Source organism: Ranitomeya imitator, chromosome 5 (assembly GCF_032444005.1).
Source record: "Ranitomeya imitator isolate aRanImi1 chromosome 5, aRanImi1.pri, whole genome shotgun sequence".
Lineage (NCBI taxonomy): Eukaryota > Metazoa > Chordata > Amphibia > Anura > Dendrobatidae > Ranitomeya > Ranitomeya imitator.
In genome coordinates, this window is record NC_091286.1 from 574,054,349 (window position 1) to 574,075,933 (window position 21,585).

The following is a 21,585-nucleotide window of genomic DNA, read 5'->3' on the forward strand; positions in this document are numbered from 1 at the left end:
TTCCTTCTTCATTCTAAACAAATATATATTACTAGCTTTTTCCAGCCAGCTAACGCTCGGAACCCTCATTGCTATCTAATTAACGCTGCTGGTGATTAAAGTAAAGTTAATAATGACAACATTCAATTACACTTACGCAGGTGGTAAATTAACTTAAAATGAAGTTAATAACAGTGTGAGGACTGAGCTCGTGTGGCAATGTGTGTGGACTGAGCCTCATGTGGTAATATGGGGGGACAGAGCCTCGTGTGGTAATGTGGGGAGACGCAGCCTCGTGTGGTAATGTGTGGGGACGGAGCCTCATGTGGTAATGTGTGGGGACGGAGCATCGTGTGGTAATGTGTGGGGACGGATCCTCGTGTGGTAATGTGTGGGGACGGAGCCTCGTGTGGTAATGTGTGGGGACGGAGCCTCATGTGGTAATGTGTGTGGATGGAGCCTCGTGTGGTAATGTGTGGGGACGGAGCCTCGTCTGGTAATGTGTGGGGACGGAGCCTCGTGTGGTAATGTGTGGGGACGGAGCCTTGTGCGGTAATTTGTGTGGACCGAGCTTCGTGTGGTAACGTGGGGGGACGGAGCCTCGTGTGGTAATGTGCGGGGACAGAGCCTTGTGTCGTAATGTGTGGGGACGGAGCCTTGTGTGGTAATGTGTGTGGATGGAGCCTCGTGTGGTAATGTGTGGGGACGGAGCCTCGTGTGGTAATGTGTGGGGATGGAGCCTCATGTGGTAATGTGTGGGGACGGAGCTTCGTGTGGTAATGTGTGGGGACGGAGCCTCGTGCGATAATTTGTGGGGTAGGAGCTTCATGTGGTAATGTGGGGGAACGGAGCCTCGTGTGGTAATATGTGGAGACGGAGCCTCGTGTGGTAATGTGTGTGGACGGTGCCTCGTGTGGTAATGTGTGGGGATGGAGCCTCACGTGGTAATGTGTGGGGACGGAGCCTCGTGTGGTAATGTGTGGGGATGGAGCCTCGTGTGGTAATGTGTGGGGACGGAGCCTCGTGTGGTAATGTGAGGGGGTGGGATTATGTGTGGCAATGTGGTGGGGGGCGGGAATGTGTGTGGTAATGTGGTGGGGGGCGGGATTAACTGCGGCAATGTGGTGGGGGTGGGATTATGTGTGGTGATGTGGTGGGGGCGGCATTATGTGTGGTGATGTGGTGGGGGGGCGGGATTATGTGTGGTGATGTGGTGGTGGGGCGGGATTATGTGTGGTAATGGGGTGGGGGGTGGGATTATGTGTGGTGATGTGTTGGGGGGCAGGATTATGTGTGGTCATGTGGTGGGGGGCAGGATTATATGTGGTGATGTGGTGGGGGGCAGGATTATGTGTGGTGATGTGGTGGAGGCAGGGTTATGCGTGGTGATGTGGTGGGGGGCGGGATTATGTGAGGTAATGGGGTGGGGGGGCTGGATTATGTGTGGTGATGTGTTGGGGGCGGGATTATGTGTGGTGATGTGGTGGGGGCAGGGTTATGTGTGGTGATGTGGTGGGGGGCAGGATTATGTGAGGTAATGGGGTGGGGGGGCTGGATTATGTGTGGTGATGTGTTGGGGGTGGGATTATGTGTGGTGATGTGTTGGGTGGTGGGATTATTTGTGGTGATGTGGTGGGGTGGCGGGATTATGTGTGGTGATGTGGTGGGGGATTATGTGTGGTGATGTGGCGTGGGGCGGGATTATGTGTGGTGATGTGGTGGGGGATTATGTGTGGTGATATGGCGTGGGGCGGGATTATGTGTGGTAATGTGGTGGGGGCAGTATTATGTGTGGTGATGTGGTGGGGGACATTATGTGTGGTAATGTGGTGTGGGGGCAGGATTATGTGTGGTAAAGTGGTGGGGGGTGGAATTATGTGTGGTAATGGGGGGGCGGGATTATGTGTGGTGTTGGGGGGTGGGATTATGTGTGTTGATGTGGTGGGGGGGCGGGATTATCTGTGGTAATATGGTGGGAGGTGGGCTATGTGTGGTGATGTGGTGGGGGGATTATGTGTGGTGATGTGGTGGGGGGGCGGGATTATGTGTGGTGATGTGGTGGGGGAACGGGATTATGTGAGGTATTGGGGTGGGGGGGCGGTATTATGTGTGGTGATGTGGTGCGGACAGGATTATGTGTGGTAATGTGGTGGGGAGGTGGGATTATGTGTGGTAATGTGGTGGGTGGGCGGTATTATGTGTGGTAATGTGGTGGGGGTGGGATTGTGTGTGGTAATGTGGTGGGGCGGGATTGTGTGTGCTAATGTGGTGGGGGCGGGATTATGTGTGGTGATGTGGTGGGCGGGCGGTATTATGTGTGGTGATGTGGTGGGGGGTGGGATTGTGTCTGGTGATGTGGTGCGGATTGTGAGTGGTAATGTGGTGGGGGGCGGGATTGTGTGTGGTAATGTGGCGGGGGGCAGGATTGTGTGTGCTAATGTGGGGGGGGGATTGTGTGTGGTAATGGGGTGGGGGGCGGGATTGTGTGTGGTAATGGGGTGGGGGGCAGGATTATGTGTGGTGATGTGGTGGGGGAAGAGCTACTGTGCAGGGGGCGGGATTAGCGAGTAATCACGATGCCTCTTATATGTATAGATGTTGCAAAACTGTGGCTATATATTTTCTCATGTTAGAAAGAGACATGAGGGGGTTAAATTATCATTGATTTAAATACATCTTTACTGTGGAATAAATTATTTTATATATTAGTGGCCACCTTTAGTTAAAAATACAGTCTGCATTCATTAATTTATTCATTCCCGAGATATGCAGTTGGCACATTGTTCCATGTTTCAGTTTTTCTCCCAGTAAAATAGGCTGGATGTGAGGTCTGTGTTTATCCAAGGTTCTGGTGTCTCTATTAGATCATATATCAGTATAAAACACAGTAGATGGGCAAGTTGTATCCTGAATTTATTTCCACTTAATTTGCTTTACTTTTCTTATAACCTGTTTTCTCTGCTCACCTTAAGACTGCAGATACATTTTCCCCTTTCCACATTGTAGAAATACCTCTGACCCATTAGAAAAATATGTTTTAGTTATGAATAGGCAGGTATCTAAAGGATGCATTCTGTTTGCCATTTGCGCTTATGTGATTATATAAACCCTATTATGTGATTATATAAACCCTATTATGGAATATACAGTACATATAGGTATTGTGAGGGGGTCTCCTCTAGGTAGACAAAGGGACACTTTGATAGTGAAACTCCTGCTGCTTTATTAAAGTCAGCATAGACCAAGGCAGGGTTCAGAAAAACAAAAGCCGAGCCTTCCTGGCTTAACGGAAAATAAAACAAAGTTCATCCGGGTACTTTCTCTATAGGTTCCACCTGCAGACACCTGGAAATGTTCTCTGCTCCTCCTGGAGCCACGTGGGAGTGTTTGCTCTCCCAAGACACCACCCAGACTGTGTCTCATGCCCAGGTATTTAACCAGGGCCATATGATGATCACGTGATCATTGACAGCACCGTAGGTCCTGCTAGTACACACCCCGGTGTTGGCTCTGCAAGAGGTGATACGGTCTATGCACAAGGCCAATATCCACATAAAATTAATACATGTGGAAAAAAGTAAGGATAGGATTCAGTGCAAAAATAGATAGAACTCAAACTAAGGAATGCGCACCACCATGAACCATAAGTTAAAAGTATGCAGTTTTATTACAAATTAAATACATAAAAATACAAGGGATGTGACAGGGGTTTAGCCAAAACAGAGCGGTTAATGATGGTGTCATAACCCCCGCAGGTGCGGCAGGTGCTGATTGTCAAAAATCCATGTATTGCAACACTGTATCTCCTCCCTAAGGTCCACAAGAATATACACAACCCTCCAGGTAGGCCAATAATCTCTGGGGTGGGTGGGCTTACGGAGGGCATCGGCAGATACATTGATTCGTTTCTCAAGCCCCTGGTGGAGACCATTCCCTCTTATTTGAGGGATACCTCAGATTTTCTTTAAAAGATTGACTCCGTCCATATTGATGAAGATATGATCTTGGTTACTTGCAACGTCGAGTCCTTATACACCAGTATTCGCCACCAGGATGGCTTGAGGGCGGTATCTTATTTTCTGTCCATGACTAGCTTCTCCTCAAGTGACAATGATTTTCTTCTTGTTCTTTTGCAATTTTCGTTGACACATAATTTCTTTTTATTTAATGGGTCCTCCTACCTGCAGCTCCAGGGGACTGCGATGGGCGCGGCCTGTGCGCCCGCTTACGCAAATCTCTTCCTGGGGCTGTGGGAGAGGGACCTATTCTCGTCAGATCGGGGTGTATCAATGGAGCGGGTCATTTTTTGGGCCCGCTACATTGATGACATATTCCTGATCTGGCGGGGGTCACCAATTGATTTACAAAATTTTGTTGCAGATTTGAATAGGAATGATTTAAACATACGTTTGACATTTAAATTTGATTTGAATATGATTGATTTTCTAGATGTCACTGTGAGGAGAGGCGTGGACGTAATTTTGGTCGCCTATGCCTTCCGTAAGGACACGGCAGTTAATTCTGTCTTACATGCGTCATCATCCCATCCACCCCATGTGATTAATTCTGTTCCAACTGGCCATTTTCTTAGAATTAGAAGGATCTGCTCATCAGATGAAGACTTTGAGGCTCAAGCCAAGGATATGACCAATCGTTTTCTGAACAGAGGTTATAGTAAAAGGTGCCTGAAAAGAGCATATAACCGGGCCAGGAACACCAAAAGACATCAGCTTCTTTACTCAACAATGAAGGTTAAGGATAGCTCTCAGGTAAGATTAATTACCCAATACCACTCGCAATGGAGCAATATGCAGGATGTGTTGGCCAAATATTGGCCAGTACTCCTCGCTGATCCTGTATTGAGGCAATACTTACCTAATCTGCCTTCGGTTACAGCTAGGCGATCACGTAATTTAGGTGACCACCTAGTAAGAAGCTATTTCACACCTCAGGTTCCTCCTCCCTTGTTATCCTCTGGTCGGCCACCCCACATTGTGTCGTGGGGGTGTAAGCGTTGTGGCAATTGTGTGGCATGCCCAATATCATCCATGCTAGGGACTTCTCCTCCTCAGATGGTCGCAAATTTACCATCACACAAACCATTACGTGCTCAACCACTATGGTAGTGTACTATGCTTCATGTCCTTGTAACAAAGCATATGTTGGTCTCACAACACGAGCCCTTAACCCCTTTACCCCCAAGGGTGGTTTGCACGTTATGGACCGGGCCAATTTTTACAATTCTTGCAATAGGGAGACAAGGTGCACAACTATAATCTAAGTAGGGGGGAGGTGCCAAGGCCGGTAGTATAGGATAATATAAACAAAAAAAGAACACAAGGCACTACCGTAAAGCCCGCACACTACACCACACAATTATACCAAAGTATCAAATTTTATTGGGTACACCATAACAGCAGAAAAACATTAAAACACAAGTAAAAGCAAAACAACACCCCACTCCTGGACCCCCTTTGAGATAGGATGCATCCATGTAACAAACAGTAGAATAAATGGAAGGACATATGTGATAACAAAAATACAAATGTAAATAGACAATGATCATAACATATCCCACCATAAATATATAAAATATACTACAGATGCACCTAAAATAGGAGAAACCCCCTATAAACACCCCTAAATACACGTAAAGTCTGCCATACACTAGCAATGACAAAAATAGATCCTAATGGGACAACCGAATATATATACGCCAATAATCAAATGGCCCCAAGAAGCTAGTATGGATCCTAAAGGGTCATCAAGGATGTAAGAACGCCTAAAATAGACCATATAAAAGACGCCAAAGCCCAAAAAGAGGTAAATAGCAGGGCTGTCCCAGATAGTTTAAATGTGGATCATAACCACACCGTGTGTAAGGGTGCGATAAAGCCAGGAAAGGATGTAAAAGGCAAAATCATGCACATATCAGAGGGAGAGGGAGGATACCAACCCAAAAAGGGGGCCACAGATGGAAACCAGAACAGGGTGCGACCCAACGCGTATCGCAGTAACCCGTACGGCTTCGTCAGGGGAAGATGAGTACAGGTGAACACAAGGCAAATAAATACCTGCCAGCTGATCGGTGAGGCAACCGCCGGTGTGGAACACAGGTGTAAGGGGAGAGCCGAGATGCAAACCCGGAAATAGGCTGCATAGTGAAGCGCCGAGCACCTAAGCAGTGGGGCCACAGATGGATGGGTGCATACGTCACATGCAACCCTGAGCCAATTACCAGGGGTAAGGCTGGAGGAGACCACCACGCCTGCGCACAAAATAAGGTCCAGCTGGTCGGTCAGGCATCCCAGTTAAAGTAATGCGCATGAGCAGAAAGACTCACACAGGTCAATGAGAACAGGCGCAAAGAATAGCCATGGATCGCCAAGCCCATATACAATGTGTAAAAAGCAAAAAGCAACAGCGCAGCTCCCGAGAGTCTGAAAACGGGGAGAGGGGGATGTCAAAACCCCACATATATATTAATAAAAACAAACAAATATTGGAAAAAGGAAAAAATAAAAAAAAATAAAAATAAAAATAAAAAACCAAAAACAATAAGACAGAACAAGGCGCCACAACATAACACAAAATATGTACATATAATGTATACAGACACACACATGTAATTACAAGACAATTGGACCAAGACAATGAATAAACTGACATAAAACGTATCCGTAAACACATACAACAATATACAAAATAGAGCATAAAAAAAATAAATAAATAAATAAATAATGTTATTTATTTATTTATTTATTTTTATTTATTTTATTTTTTTTCCTTTTTCCAATATATGTTTGTTTTTATTAAACATATAGGTGCGGTGGTTAACTATCTGCATCGGCCGCTTATGCCTCGAGTATCTCTACACAGGCGCTGTAGGTCCGGTTCCCTCTGCCCATGCGCGGCTCGGCGCTTCACTATGTAGCCTATTTCCGGGTTTGCATCTCGGCTCTCCCCTTACACCTGTGTTCCACACCGGCGGTTGCCTCACCGATCAGCTGGCAGGTATTTATTTGCCTTGCGTTCACCTGTACTCATCTTCCCCTGACGAAGCCGTACGGGTTACTGCGATACGCGTTGGGTTGCACCCTGCTCTGGTTTCCATCTGTGGCCCCCTTTTTGGGTTGGTATCCTCCCTCTCCCTCTGATATGTGCATGATTTTGCCTTTTACATCCTTGCCTGGCTTTATCGCACCCTTACACACGGTGTGGTTATGATCCACATTTAAACTATCTGGGACAGCCCTGCTATTTACCTCTTTTTGTGCTTTGGCATCTTTTATGTGGTCTATTTTAGGCGTTCTTACATCCTTGATGACCCTTTAGGATCCATACTAGCTTCTTGTGGCCATTTGAGGTGTTGTTTTGCTTTTACTTGTGTTTTAATGTTTTTCTGCTGTTATGGTGTACAAAATAAAATTTGATACTTTGGTATAATTGTGTGTTGTAGTGTGCTGGCTTTACGGTAGTGCCTTGTGTTCTTTTTTTAATTTTTACAATTCTGACCACTGTCCCTTTATGAGGTTATAACTCTGGAACGCTTCAACGGATCCCGGTGATTCTGACATTGTTTTCTAGTGACATATTGTACTTCATGATAGTAGTAAAGTTTATTTGATATTACCTGCGATTATTTGTGAAAAAAATGGAAATTTGGCGAAAATTTTGAAAATTTCACAATTTTCCAACTTTGAATTTTTATGCAATTAAATCACAGAGATATGTCACACAAAATACTTAATAAGTAACATTTCCCACATGTCTACTTTACATCAGCACAATTTTGGAAACAAAATTTTTTATTGTTAGGGAGTTATAAGGGTTAAAAGTTGACCAGCAATTTCTCATTTTTACAACACCATTTTATTTTAGGGACCAATCTCATTTTAAGTCATTTTGAGGGGTCTATATGATAGAAAATACCCAAGTGTGACACCATTCTAAAAACTGCACCCCTCAAGGTTCTCAAAACCACATTCAAGAAGTTTATTAACCCTTCAGGTGTTTCACAGGAATTTTTGGAATGTTTAAATAAAAATTAACATTTAACTTTTTTTCACAAAAAATTTACTTCAGCTCCAATTTGTTTTATTTTAACAAGGGTTACAGGAGAAAATGGACCCCAAACGTTGTTGGACAATTTGTCCTGAGTATGCCGATGCCCCATATGTGGGGGATAACCACAGTTTGGGCGCATGGCAGAGCTTGGAAGGGAAGGAGCGCCATTTGACTTTTCATTGCAAAATTGACTGGAATTGTGATGGGATGCCATGTTGCGTTTGGAGAGCCACTGATGTGCCTAAACATTGAAACCCCCAACAAGTGACACCATTTTGGAAAGTAGACCCCCTAAGGAACTTATCTAGAGGTGTGGTGAGCACTTTGACCCACCAATTGCTTCACAGAAGTTTATAATGCAGAACCGTAAAAATAAAAAATCATTTTTTTTCACAAAAATTATCTTTTCGCCCCCAATTTTTTATTTTCCCAATGGTAAGAGAAGAAATTGGACCACAAAAGTTGTTGCACAATTTGTCCTGAGTACTCTGATACCCCATATGTGGGGGTAAACCACTGTTTGGGCACATGGGAGAGCTCAGAAGGGAAGGAGCGCCGTTTGACCTTTCAATGCAAAATTGACAGGAATTGAGATGGGACGCCGTGTTGCGTTTGGAGAGCCACTGATGTGCCTAAACATAGAAACCCCCCACAAGTGACACCATTTTGGAAAGTAGACCCCCTAAGGAACTTATCTAGAGGTGTGGTGAGCACTTTAACCCACCAAGTGCTTCACAGAAGTTTATAATGCAGAACCGTAAAAATAAAAAAATCTTTTCTTTTTCAAAAAAATTATCTTTTCGCCCCCAATTTTTTATTTTTCCAATGGTAAGAGAAAAAATTAGAACAAAAATGTTGTTGTACAATTTGTCCTGAGTATGCTGATACCCCATATGTGGGGGTAAACCACTGTTTGGGCACATGGGAGAGCTCGGAAGGGAAGGAGCGCCGTTTGACTTTTCAATGCAAAATTGACAGGAATTGAGATGGGACGCCATGTTGCGTTTGGAGAGCCACTGAACATTGAAACCCCCCACAAGTGACACCATTTTGAAAAGTAGACCCCATAAGGAACTTATCTAGATGTGTGGTGAGCACTTTGACCCACCAAGAGATTCACAGAAGTTTATAATGCAGAGCCGTAAAAATAAAACAAGCATTTTTTCCCACAAAAATTATTTTTTAGCCCCCAGTTTTGTATTTTCCTGAGGGTAACAGGAGAAATTGGACCCCAAAAGTTGTTGTGCAATTTGTATTGAGTGTGTTGATACCCCTTATGTGGGGGGGAACCACCGTTTGGGCGCAAGGGAGGGCTCGGAAGGGAAGGAGCGCCATTTGGAATACAGACTTAGATGGAATGGTCTGCAGGCGTCACATTGTGTTTGCAGAGACCCTAATGTACCTAGACAGTAGAAACCCCCCACAGGTGACCCCATATGGGAAACTAGACCCCCCCAAGGAACTTATCTAGATGTGTTGTGAGAACTTTGAGCCCCCAAGTATTTCACTACAGTTTATAACGCAGAGCCGTGAAAATAAAAAATACAAATTTCCCCTCAAAATTATTTTTTAGCCCCCAGTTTTGTATTTTCTCAAGGGTAAAAGGAGAAATTGGACCCCAAAATTTGTTGTCCAATTTGTCCTGAGTGCGTTGATACCCCATATGTGGGGGGGGAACCACCGTTTGGGCGCATGGGAGGGCTCGGAAGGGAAGGAGTGCCATTTGGAATGCAGACTTAGATGGAATGGTCTGCAGGCGTCACATTGCATTTGCAGAGCCCCTAATATACCTAAACAGTAGAAACCCCCCACAAGTGACCCCATATTGGAAACTAGACCCCCCCCCCCACGAACTTATCTAGATGTGTTGTGAGAACTTTGAGCCCCCAAGTGTTTCACTACAGTTTATAACTCAGAGCCGTGAAAATAAAAAATCTTTTTTTTCCCACAAAAATTATTTTTTAGCCCCCAGTTTTGTATTTTTCCCAAGGGTAACAGGAGAAATTGAACCCCAAATGTTGTTGACCAATTTGTCCTGAGTACGATGATACCCCATATGTTGGGGTAAACTCCTGTTTGGGCACATGGGAGAGCTCGGAAGGGAAGGAGCACTGTTTTACTTTTTCAACGCAGAATTGGCTGGAATTGAGATCGGACGCCATGTCGCGTTTGGAGAACCCCTGATGTGTCTAAACAGTGGAAACCCCCCAATTATAACTGAAACCCTAATCCAAACACACCCCTAACCCTAATTCCAACGGAAACCCTAACCACACCTCTAACCCAGACACACCCCTAATCCTAACCCTATTCCCAACCGCAAATGTAATCCAAACCCTAACCCTAACTTTAGCCCCAACCCTAACTGTAGCCTTAACCCTAACTGTAGCCTTAACCCTAGCCCTAACCATAACCATAACCCTAACCCTAGCCCTAACCCTAGCCCTAACCCTAACCCTAGCCCTAACCCTAGCCCTAACCCTAGCCCTAACCCTAACCCTAGCCCTAAACCTAGCCCTAACCCTAGCCCTAACCCTAATGGGAAAATGGAAATAAATACATTCTGTGATGTCCCCCCTGGGGCAAAGAAAAAAAGTTTAAAAAAAAAATTCCAAATGTGTAAAAAAAAAATAAAAAAAAATATTCCTAAATAATGAAGAAAAAAAATATCTTCTATATATATAATTGTCTAAGGGTTTTTCCGTCTGTCTGTCTGTCTGTCTTTCTGTCTGTCTGTCTGTCTGTCTGTCCTGGAAATCCCAGCTCTCTGATTGGTCGAGGCCGCCAGGCCTCGACCAATCAGCAACGGGCACAGCGACGATGATGTCATAAAGGACGTAGACATCTCACGTTTCTGATTCAGCGACGGGCACAGTATCGACGTAGATGTCATAATGGTTGCCATGGCGACGATGATGTCATAAAGGTTGCCTCGGCCAATCAGCGACGGACACAGTCTGCCGCGAATTCTGGAATCATCATTGTCCATATACTACGGGGACATGCATATTCTAGAATACCCGATGCGTTAGAATCGGGCCACAATCTAGTTATTCCTATAAATATATTTCTTTAAATAAAAAAAAATAAAAAAATACACATATTTAGTATCGCCGCGTCCGTAACGGCCCGACCTATAAAACTGGCCCACTAGTTAACCCCTTCAGTAAACATCGTAAGAAAAAAAAAAAACGAGGCAAAAAACGCTTTATTATCATACCGCCAAACAAAAAGTAGAATAACACGCGATCAAAAAGATAGATATAAATAAACATGGTACCGCTGAAAACGTCATCTTGTCCCGCAAAAAACGAGCTGCCATACAGCATCATCAGCAAAAAAATAAAAAAGTTATAGTCCTGAGAATAAGCGATGCAAAAATAATTATTTTTTCTATAAAATAGTTATCGTATAAAAGCACCAAAACATAAAAAAATGATATAAATGAGGTATTGCTGTAATCGAACTGACCCGAAGAATAAAACTGCTTTATCAATTTTACCAAACGTGGAACGGTATAAACGCCTCCCCCAAAAGAAATTCATGAATAGCTGGTTTTTGGTCATTCTGCCTCACAAAAATCGGAATAAAAAGCGATCAAAAAATGTCACGTGCCCGAAAATGTTACCAATAAAAATGTCAACTCGTCCCGCAGAAAACAAGACCTCACATGACTCTGTGGACCAAAATATGGAAAAATTATAGCTCTCAAAATGTGGTAACGCAAAAAATATTTTTTGCAATAAAAAGCGTCTTTCAGTGCGTGACTGCTGCCAATCATAAAAATCCGCTAAAAAACCCGCTATAAAAGTAAACCAAGCCCCCCTTCATCACCCCCTTAGTTAGGGAAAAATTAAAAAAAATTTAATTTATTTCCATTTTCCCATTAGGGCTAGGGTTAGGGTTAGGGCTAGGGTAAGGGTTAGGGCTAGGGTTAGGGCTAGGGTTAGGGCTAGGGTTAGGGTTAAGGCTAGGGTTAGGGTTAGGGCTAGGGTTATGGCTAGGGTTAGGGCTAGGGTTAGGACTAGGGTTAGGGCTTGGGTTAGGGCTTGGGTTAGGGTTAGGGCTAGGGTTAGGGCTAGGGTTAGGGCTAGGGTTAGGGTTAGGGCTAGGGTTAGGGTTAGGGCTAGGGTTAGGGTTAGGGCTAGGGTTAGGGTTAGGGTTGGGGCTAGGGTTAAGGCTACAGTTAGGGTTGGGGCTAAAGCTAGGGTTAGGGTTTAGATTACATTTACAGTTGGGAATAGGGTTGGGATTAGGGTTAGGGGTGTGTCAGGGTTAGAGGTGTGGTTAGGCTTACTGTTGGGATTAGGGTTAGGGGTGTGTTTGGATTAGGGTTTCAGTTATAATTGGGGGGTTTCTATTGTTTAGGCACATCAGGGGCTCTCCAAACGCGACATGGCGTCTGATCTCAATTCCAGCCAATTCTGCGTTGAAAAAGTAAAACAGTGCTTCTTCCCTTCCAAGCTCTCCTGTGTGCCCAAACAGGAGTTTATCCTAACATATCGGGTATCAGCGTACTCAGGACAAATTGGACAACAACTGTTGGGGTCCAATTTCTCCTGTTACCCTTGGGAAAATACAAAACTGGGGGCTAAAAAAGAATTTTTGTGGGAAAAAAAAAGATTTTTTATTTTCATGGCTCTGCGTTATAAACTGTAGTGAAACACTTGGGGGTTCAAAGTTCTCACAACACATCTAGATAAGTTCCCTGGGGGGTCTAGTTTCCAATATGGGGTCACATGTGGGGGGTTTCTACTGCTTAGGTACATTAGGGGCTCTGCAAACGCAATGTGGCGCCTGCAGACCATTCCATCTAAGTCTGCATTCCAAATGGCACTCCTTCCCTTCCGAGCCCTCCCATGCGACCAAACGGTGGTTCCCCCCACATATGAAGTATCAGCATACTCAGGACAAAATGGACAACAACTTTTGGGGTCGAATTTCTCCTCTTACCCTCGGGAAAATACAAAACTGGGGGCTAAAAAATAATTTTGGGGGGGAAAGTTTTTTTTTTATTTTCACGGCTCTGCGTTACAAACTGTAGTGAAACACTTGGGGGTTCAAAGCTCTCACAAAACATCTAGATGAGTTCCTTAGGGGGTCTAGTTTCCAAAATGGTGTCACTTGTGGGGGGTTTCTACTGTTTAGGTACATTAGGGGCTCTGCAAACGCAATGTGATGCCTGCAGACCATTCCATCTAAGTCTGCGTTCCAAATGGCACTGCTTCCCTTTCAAGCCCTCTCATGCGCCCAAACAGTGGTTCCCCCACCCCACATATGGGGTATCAACGCACTCAGGACAAATTGGACAACAAATTTTGGGGTCCAATTTCTCCTGTTACCCTCGGGAAAATACAAAACTGGGGGCTAAAAAATAATTTTTGTGGGAAAATATTTTTGTTTTGTTTTTACGGCTCTGCATTATAAACTTCTGTGAAGCTCTTGGTGGGTCAAAGCGCTCACCACACATCTAGATAAGTTCCTTAGGGGGTCTACTTTCCAAAATGGTGTCAATTGTGGGGGGTTTCTACTGTTTAGGTACATTAGGGGCTCTGCAAACGCAATGTGACACCTGCAGACTATTCCATCTAAGTCTGCATTCCAAATGGTGCTCCTTCCCTTCCGAGCCCTCCCATGCACCCAAGCAGTGGTTCCCCCCACATATGGTGTATCATCGCACTCAGGACAAATTGGGCAACAAATTTTGGGGTCCAATTTCTCCTGTTGACCTCGGGAAAATACAAAACTAGGGGCTAAAAAAATAATTTTTGTGGGGAAAAAATGTTTGTTTTATTTTTACGGCTCTGCATCATAAACTTCTGTGAAGCTCTTGGTGGGTCAAAGCGCTCAAAACACATCCAGATAAGTTCCTTAGGGGGTCTACTTTCCAAAATGGTGTCACTTGTGGGGGGTTTCAATGTTTAGGCACATCAGTGGCTCTCCAAACGCAACATGGCGTCCCATCTCAATTCCTGTCAATTTTGCATTGAAAAGTCAAACGGCGCTGCTTCCCTTCCGAGCTCTCCCATGCGCCCAAACAGTGGTTTACCCTCACATATGGGGTATCAGCGTACTCAGGACAAATTGTACAACTTTTGGGGTCCAATTGCTTCTCTTACCCTTGGGAAAATAAAAAATTGGGGGCGAAAAGATAATTTTTGTGAAAAAATATGATTTTTTATTTTTACGGTTCTGCATTATAAACTTCTGTGAAGCACTTGGTGGGTCAAAGTGCTCACCACACCTCTAGATAAGTTCCTTAGGGGGTCTACTTTCCAAAATGGTGTCACTTGTGGGGGGTTTCGATGTTTAGGCACATCAGGGGCTCTCCAAACGCAACATGGTGTCCCATCTCGATTCCAGTCAATTTTGCATTGAAAAGTCAAATGGTGCTCCTTCGCTTCCGAGCTCTGTCATGCGCCCAAACAGTGGTTTACCCCCACATATGGGGTATCGGTGTACTCAGGACAAATTGTACAACAACTTTTGGGGTCCATTTTCTCCTGTTACCCTTGGTAAAATAAAATAAATTGGAGCTGAAGTAAATTTTTTGTGAAAAAAAGTTAAATGTTCATTTTTATTTAAACATTCCAAAAATTCCTGTGAAGCACCAGAAGGGTTAATAAACTTCTTGAATATGGTTTTGAGCACCTTGAGGGGTGCAGTTTTTAGAATGGTGTCACACTTGGGTATTTTCTATCATATAGACCCCTCAATATGACTTCAAATGAGATGTGGTCCCTAAAAAAAAAATGGTGTTGTAAAAATGAGAAATTGCTGGTCAACTTTTAACCCTTATAACTCCCTAACAAAAAAAAATTTTGGTTCCAAAATTGTACTGATGTAAAGTAGACATGTGGGAAATGTTACTTATTAAGTATTTTGTGTGACATATCTCTGTGATTTAATTGCATAAAAATTCAAAGTTGGAAAATTGCGAAATTTTCTAAATTTTTGCCAAATTTTCTTTTTTTCACAAATAAACGCAGGTACTATCAAAGAATTTTTACCACTATCATGAAGTACAATATGTCACGAGAAAACAATGTCAGAATCACCGGGATCCGTTGAAGCGTTCCAGAGTTATAACCTCATAAAGGGACAGTGGTCAGAATTGTAAAAATTGGCCCGGTCATTAACGTGCAATCCACCCTTGGGGGTAAAGGGGTTAAAACCAACCTGATGACCTTACGTGCTCCCTATATAGTAGTTTATATAAGGTTCAATTACTGTAATCTGTGTCCATATATATTCTGGTATGCAGATGGGGTTTGTGAACTTCCAGAAAGTTGATGGTCCTGTATGAGGAATGCCCAGCCAGTAGTGCCCACTCAAATTAATTATAATCCTTGCTTTCCACACTGAAGTAGGCAGATGCAGGGTTGTATGATATCACAATGTAACTATGGATAGTGACACGGATCAAGAGATCCTATGAAGTTCAGAAACCATAGTTTCATTCCTCAGAGATAATCCTGGTCAATGATATTGGACTATTATCTGGAAGTTTACCTATCCTATTTACTCAAGTATAAGCCGACCCGAGTATAAGCCAAGGCACCTACTTTTGCCACGGAAAACTGGGTAAGCTTATTGACTTGAGTATGAGCCGGGTATAGAAAAAAGAAAATGATTCAGCTCACCCTTGTGATGGTATTCTCACAGCCCATGAGAAATTTGATCCGAGCACGGAAATGTCTCTGCTTGACACCAGGTACTTGTGCATGAAAATGAAGGTATCCAGCTCAGGAAATAAAATCAAATGTCCTGAGTCAGTTACTGAGGACTAAGAGCTTCCAATTATTCAAGACATTCCTTCCTCCAGTATGCACTGGTTTGTCAAGCAGCTTACTTTTTAATTTTGTCCAAATAAAGACTTTTGATTTTATTTCCTGAGCTGGATACCTTCATTTTCATGCACATGAGCCAGGTATGCATTGTCCCCTCATCCCTGTCCTGCTATGCGTGGCACCACCCGTCCTGGCCTGGTATGTGGCTCCCCCATCCTGTCCTAGTATGTGGCTCCCCAAGTCCTGATATGTGGCTCCCCCTGTCCTGTCCTGGTATGTATTTAATAAAACAGCCGCACTCAGATATTGGATTTTTGAATGCATAACAAGAGCAAAAGTTTATTCAAGTCACCACATTATTAAGGAAGTTTAAAGAAGGTCTCCGTAGTAAGTTTAAGGTAGGTAACGTTTCGACCCCATGATGGGTCTTTATCAAACCTCACTAGAAAGCAAGTATACATATAATTAGAGGCAGAGTAAAAGAAATAATAAATACAAAAAACAGAGAAATTGCTTTGCCCATCCCAGCATGGGGATGACGAGCTATGCACAGACATGTGAAAGAGGGTACCAAAAAATGTTTTGGTTGTGGCATATGTACAAAAATATATACAGAAATATATACAGAAGTTCATATAAACCAGGCCCAAAAGGATTTGCAGGGGCCCAAAGTCCTGGTCGTTGCAGTAATGTTATTCTTCCACCAGGGGGAGTGATGTTACGTCTGAGGGCAATGAAGGAGATCTTCTGTCCAGGTATCACAACCACACCACACACTTCACACTCCAGTCCACCAGGGGGAGCTAAGCTTCTATCTATTTGGGCACTCCTCACAGATAGGTAAAACTGGTGGTCTAGACAGAAAGTTAGTCAGAACCCGACGGAGTTTGGCAGAAGCTGGTTGGAGTGGGTTCCAGCCAGATCCAGACTGCGGTCTGCGGAGGACGAGGGTACACGGAGCTGCGCCTGCCCCACGTGTGGCAGCATCCAAAGAAAGAGACATTGAAAGGAATTGTGTTGCAGTGAGTGAGAAATGAAGTCATAGCAAAAGGAGAGGAAAACCAGAAGGAGTTCTGCCCTGTAAAAGGCTTCCTCCTTCTGAGGCGCAAGTATCCCGGTAGCCAGAACACCAAGGGAGTAAGGATCTCTATGCTTTACTTCAGAGACTGTCAGGACAGTTAATTCCACGTTGGCTGCCCAACCATATACCCAGGAGGCACGGTGGCAACTTGTGGAGGCCGGGGCCTCGTAGGGTCCCTACAAAAAGCCTCAGGCCACCAGTCATACGGGTTTTGTCCTATCCTATCCGTCAGGGAGACAGAGAGAAAGAGACTTAACATCTCCAATAGTTGTGAGGACCTTACCGAGAAGCTCAGCAGGGAGGTACTACAACACACAGGCGCTAGAGGAAGGCTACTGATTTCCACCTGGATAAGGGAACTCTGGATTTGCCTTCAGACCGGCCGGACTCTTCCTACCCTGTGGTCTGCACCCTGGACTATGGACGCTGAAGCCTTCAGTAAAGGTAAAGAGACTGCAACCTTGTGTCCTCGTTATTCACTGCGCCTTCCATCATCCACTATCCACCATCTACATCTCTGGGAAGCCCTGGGGACATACTTCACCTGTGGGAAGGTATATCATCTAGCTGCCAAAACATCACCCCAGTGGACCCCTAAGCAGCGTCGGTCACCCTGACCGAATACCACAGGTGGCATCACAAACACTATCCCTTTAAAGACCTTTCCCCAATTTTTCAACGGACGTCCCCTAGGGCCACGGAGCAGGTCAGCCACCGTGACATCCCAGACGAGAACCGAAGGGCCCAGCTCCGAGTAGCCCCTAGCCCTGGGGGGGCTCCGGCAGATTCGTAATAGTGGCATAACAGAGTGCAGAATATAATTTAGCAGAATACACTTAGTATTACGGGAGAACGAGCAGGGAGGCTGGCAGAGGACATAAATTCAAAACACCATATGGTAAATTCAGACCATAAGTAGTTGGGGAGTGTAAACATAACTAACCTTTAGTGGAAATAAGAGTAGAAAAACTAAGCCACAGTGGAGAAGAAATCTGAAAGGTTTCCAAGTACAGGCGGTAGAGGAAGGGAGTGAAGTCAATGAGAGAAGACGCAAATGCAATCCACAACATGGGGAGGAGTGGGAGACATACCTAGAAGGAATACACGTAGGGGTTTGGTATGGCAAGGAAGGGGTATGTCCCTGAGAATGTTGCAGAAAAAGGATGGGAGAGGGGAGGAAAAGTAAGGCAGAGGTACAATCACAGTGCGTGATCGGACACTAAACTGCCGGAGCATACCTGGGAAGACTGTAGCGGTGCCTGTGGTGACGTGCGCACACATTGGTAGTCAGTGGGTTAATGAAGGAAAGGCACGGAAGTAGGAGGAGGTGTGCGCGAGCGGAATGAATAAGAGGCTTGGGGTGCAGGCGCCTGCGCAGTGTGAGGGAGAAGAGGCTGTAGTCGCCGACGTTTGTCCAGAGACGGCGGGCGCCTGCGCATTATATGGATGGGCAGGCACATGTGCCGTAAGTTGCCAAGTGACGACGTGTGCCTGTGTGACGCCCCAGGGTCCTGGTCGTCACAGTGACATTGCTTTCCTCATGGGGAGAGTGATGTTACGCTTGGAAGAGATGAAAGATATCTCTTTATCAGGTAATCACAATGCACACAACATGTTCACACTCCAGACCAGAAGGGCGAGCTCACACCCTGTTTATGAGTGGCTTCCCTATATAAATTCTGATTTGGAGGGAAAAGGGTCAGAAAGTGAGTTACAGAGAAGAGGTGTGTGCCTTTCCAAATCAAGTCCTATCAGTTTAATAAAACACAGCTGGACTCCAATGAAGGAGTAGAACCATCTCAAGGAGGATCACAAGGAAATGGACGTAAATATGAGTGTGTGAGCAAAGAGTCTGAATACTTATGACCATGTGATATTTCAGTTTTTCTTTTTTATTAAATTTGCAAAAATTTCTACATTTCTGTTTTTTTCAGTCAAGATCGGTTGCAGGGTGTACATTAATGAGAAAAAAATGATTTTTTTTTATTTACCAATTGGCTGCAATGAAACAGAGTGTCAAATTTAATAATAATAATTTTATTTATATAGCGCCAACATATTCCGCAGCGCTTTACAAATTAGACTGCAGTCACACTAGCAGTATTTGGTCAGTATTTTACCTCAGTATTTGTAAGCCAAAACCAGGAGTGGAACAAATAGAGGAAAAGTATAATAGAAACATATGCACCACTTCTGTATTTATCACCCACTCCTGGTTTTGGCTTACAAATACTGATGTAAAATACTGACCAAATACTGCTAGTGTGACGGCAGCCTTATAGAGGGGATTTGTACAGACAATAGACATGACAGCATAACAAAAATCACAGCTCAAAACAGATAGAGTGAGGGCCCTGCTCGCAAGCTTACAAACTATGAGGAAAAAGGGGAGACACAAGAGGTGGATGGTAACAATTGCTTTCGTTGTTTGGACCAACCATAATGTAAGGATCGAGTGTTCATGTAAAGCTGCATGAACCAGTTAACCCCTTTCTGACATTAGACGTACTATCCCATCGAGGTGGGGTGGGCCCGTATGCCCATCGATGGGATAGTACGTCATTGTGATCGGCCGCGCTCACGGGGGAGTGCGGCTGATCGCGGCCAGGTGTCAGCTGACTATCGCAGCTTACATCCGCCGCTATGTGCCAGGAGCGGTCACGGACCGCCCCCGACACATTAACCCCCCGGCACACTGCAATTAAACATGATCGCAGTGTTCCGGCGGTATAGGGAAGCATCGTGCAGGGAGGGGGCTCCCTGCATGCTTTCCTGAGACCCTAAGAGGTCTCTTACCTCCTCATCCCTGCAGGAGCGGATCCAAAATGGCCACAGGGCTGCATCTGGGTCCTGCAGGGAGGTGGCTTTACAGCGCCTGCTCAGAGCAGGCGGAGGTAAGCCTCCAGGAGTGCACGTCAGATTGCTGATCTGACACAGTGCACAGCAAAGTGTAAGATCAGTGACCTTACACTATAACATGATGCCCCTCCCCCCCGGGGCAATGTTATAGTGTAAAAAAAAAAATCAGATGCGTAAAAAAAATTTAAAAAAAATCCTAAAAAAATATATATATATATATTGTTCCCATAAATTCATTTCTTTATCTAAATTTAAAAAAAGCAATAAAAGTACACATATTTAGTATCGCCACGTCCGGAACTATCCAACCTATAACTGTCCCACTAGTTAACCCCTTCAGTGAACACCGTAAAAAAACGAGGCAAAAAACTCTTTATTGTCATACCGCCGAACAAAAAGTGGAATAACACTGGATCAAAAAGACGGATATAAATAAACATGGTACCGCTGAAAACGTCATTTTGTCCGGCAAAAAACGAGCTGCCACACAGCATTATCAGCGACAAAATAAAAAATTATAGTCCTCAGAATAAAGCGATGCAAAAAGAATTATTTTTTCTATAAAATAGTTTTTATCGTATAAAAGCGCCAAAACATAAAAAAAATATAAATTAGATATCGGTGTAATCGTACTGACCCGAAGAATAAAACTGCTTTATCCATTTTACCAAATGCGGAACGGTATAAACGCCCCCCCCCCCCAAAAGAAATTCATGAATAGCTGGTTTTTGGTCATTCTGCCTCACAAAAATAGGAATAAAAAGCGATCAAAAAATGTCACGTGCCTGAAAATGTTACCAATAAAAACGTCAACTCGTCCCACAAAAAACAAGACCTCACATGACTCTGTAGACCAAAATATGGAAAAATGATAGCTCTCAAAATGTGGTAACGCAAAAATATTTTTTGCAATAAAAAGCGTCTTTTAGTGCGTGATGGCTGCCAATCATACAAATCCGCTAGAAAACCCGCTATAAATAGTAAATACAACCCCCTTCATCACCCCCTTAGTTAGGGAAAAATTAAAAATGTTAGGGCTAGGGTTAGGGTTAGGGCTAGGGTTAGGGCGGGGGTTAGGGCTTGGGTTAGGTTTAAAGTTAGGGCTAGGGTTAGGGCTAGGGTTAGGTTTAGGGCTAGGGTTAGGGCTTGGGTTAGGGCTAGGGTTAGGGTTAGAGGTAGGGTTAGGGTTGGGGCTAGGGTTAGGGCTACAGTTAGGGTTGGGGCTAAAGTTAGGGTTAGGGTTGGGGCTAAAGTTAGGGTTAGGGTTGGGGCTAAAGTTACAGTTAGGGTTTGGATTACATTTACGGTTGGGAATAGGGTTGGGATTAGGGTTAGAGATATGTCAGGGTTAGGGGTGTGGTTAGGGTTACCATTGGGATTAGGGTAAGGGGTGTGTTTGGATTAGAGTTTCAGTTATAATTGGGGGTTTCCACTGTTTAGGCACATCAGGGGCTCTCCAAACGCGACATGGCGTCCGATCTCAATTCCAGCCAATTCTGAGTTGAAAACGTGAAACAGTGCTCCTTCCCTTCCGAGCTCTCCCGTGCGCCCAAACAGGGGTTTACCCCACACTGATATGGGGTATCAGTGTACTCAGGACACATTGGACAACAACTTTTGGGGTCCAATTTATCCTGTTACTCTTAGGAAAATACAAAACTGGGGCTAAAAAATAATTTTTGTGGAAAAAAAGATTTTTTATTTTCACGGCTCTGCATTATAAACTGTAGTGAAACACTTGGGAGTTTCAAGTACTCACAACACATCTAGATAAGTTCCTTGGGGGTCTAGTTTCCAATACGGGGTAAC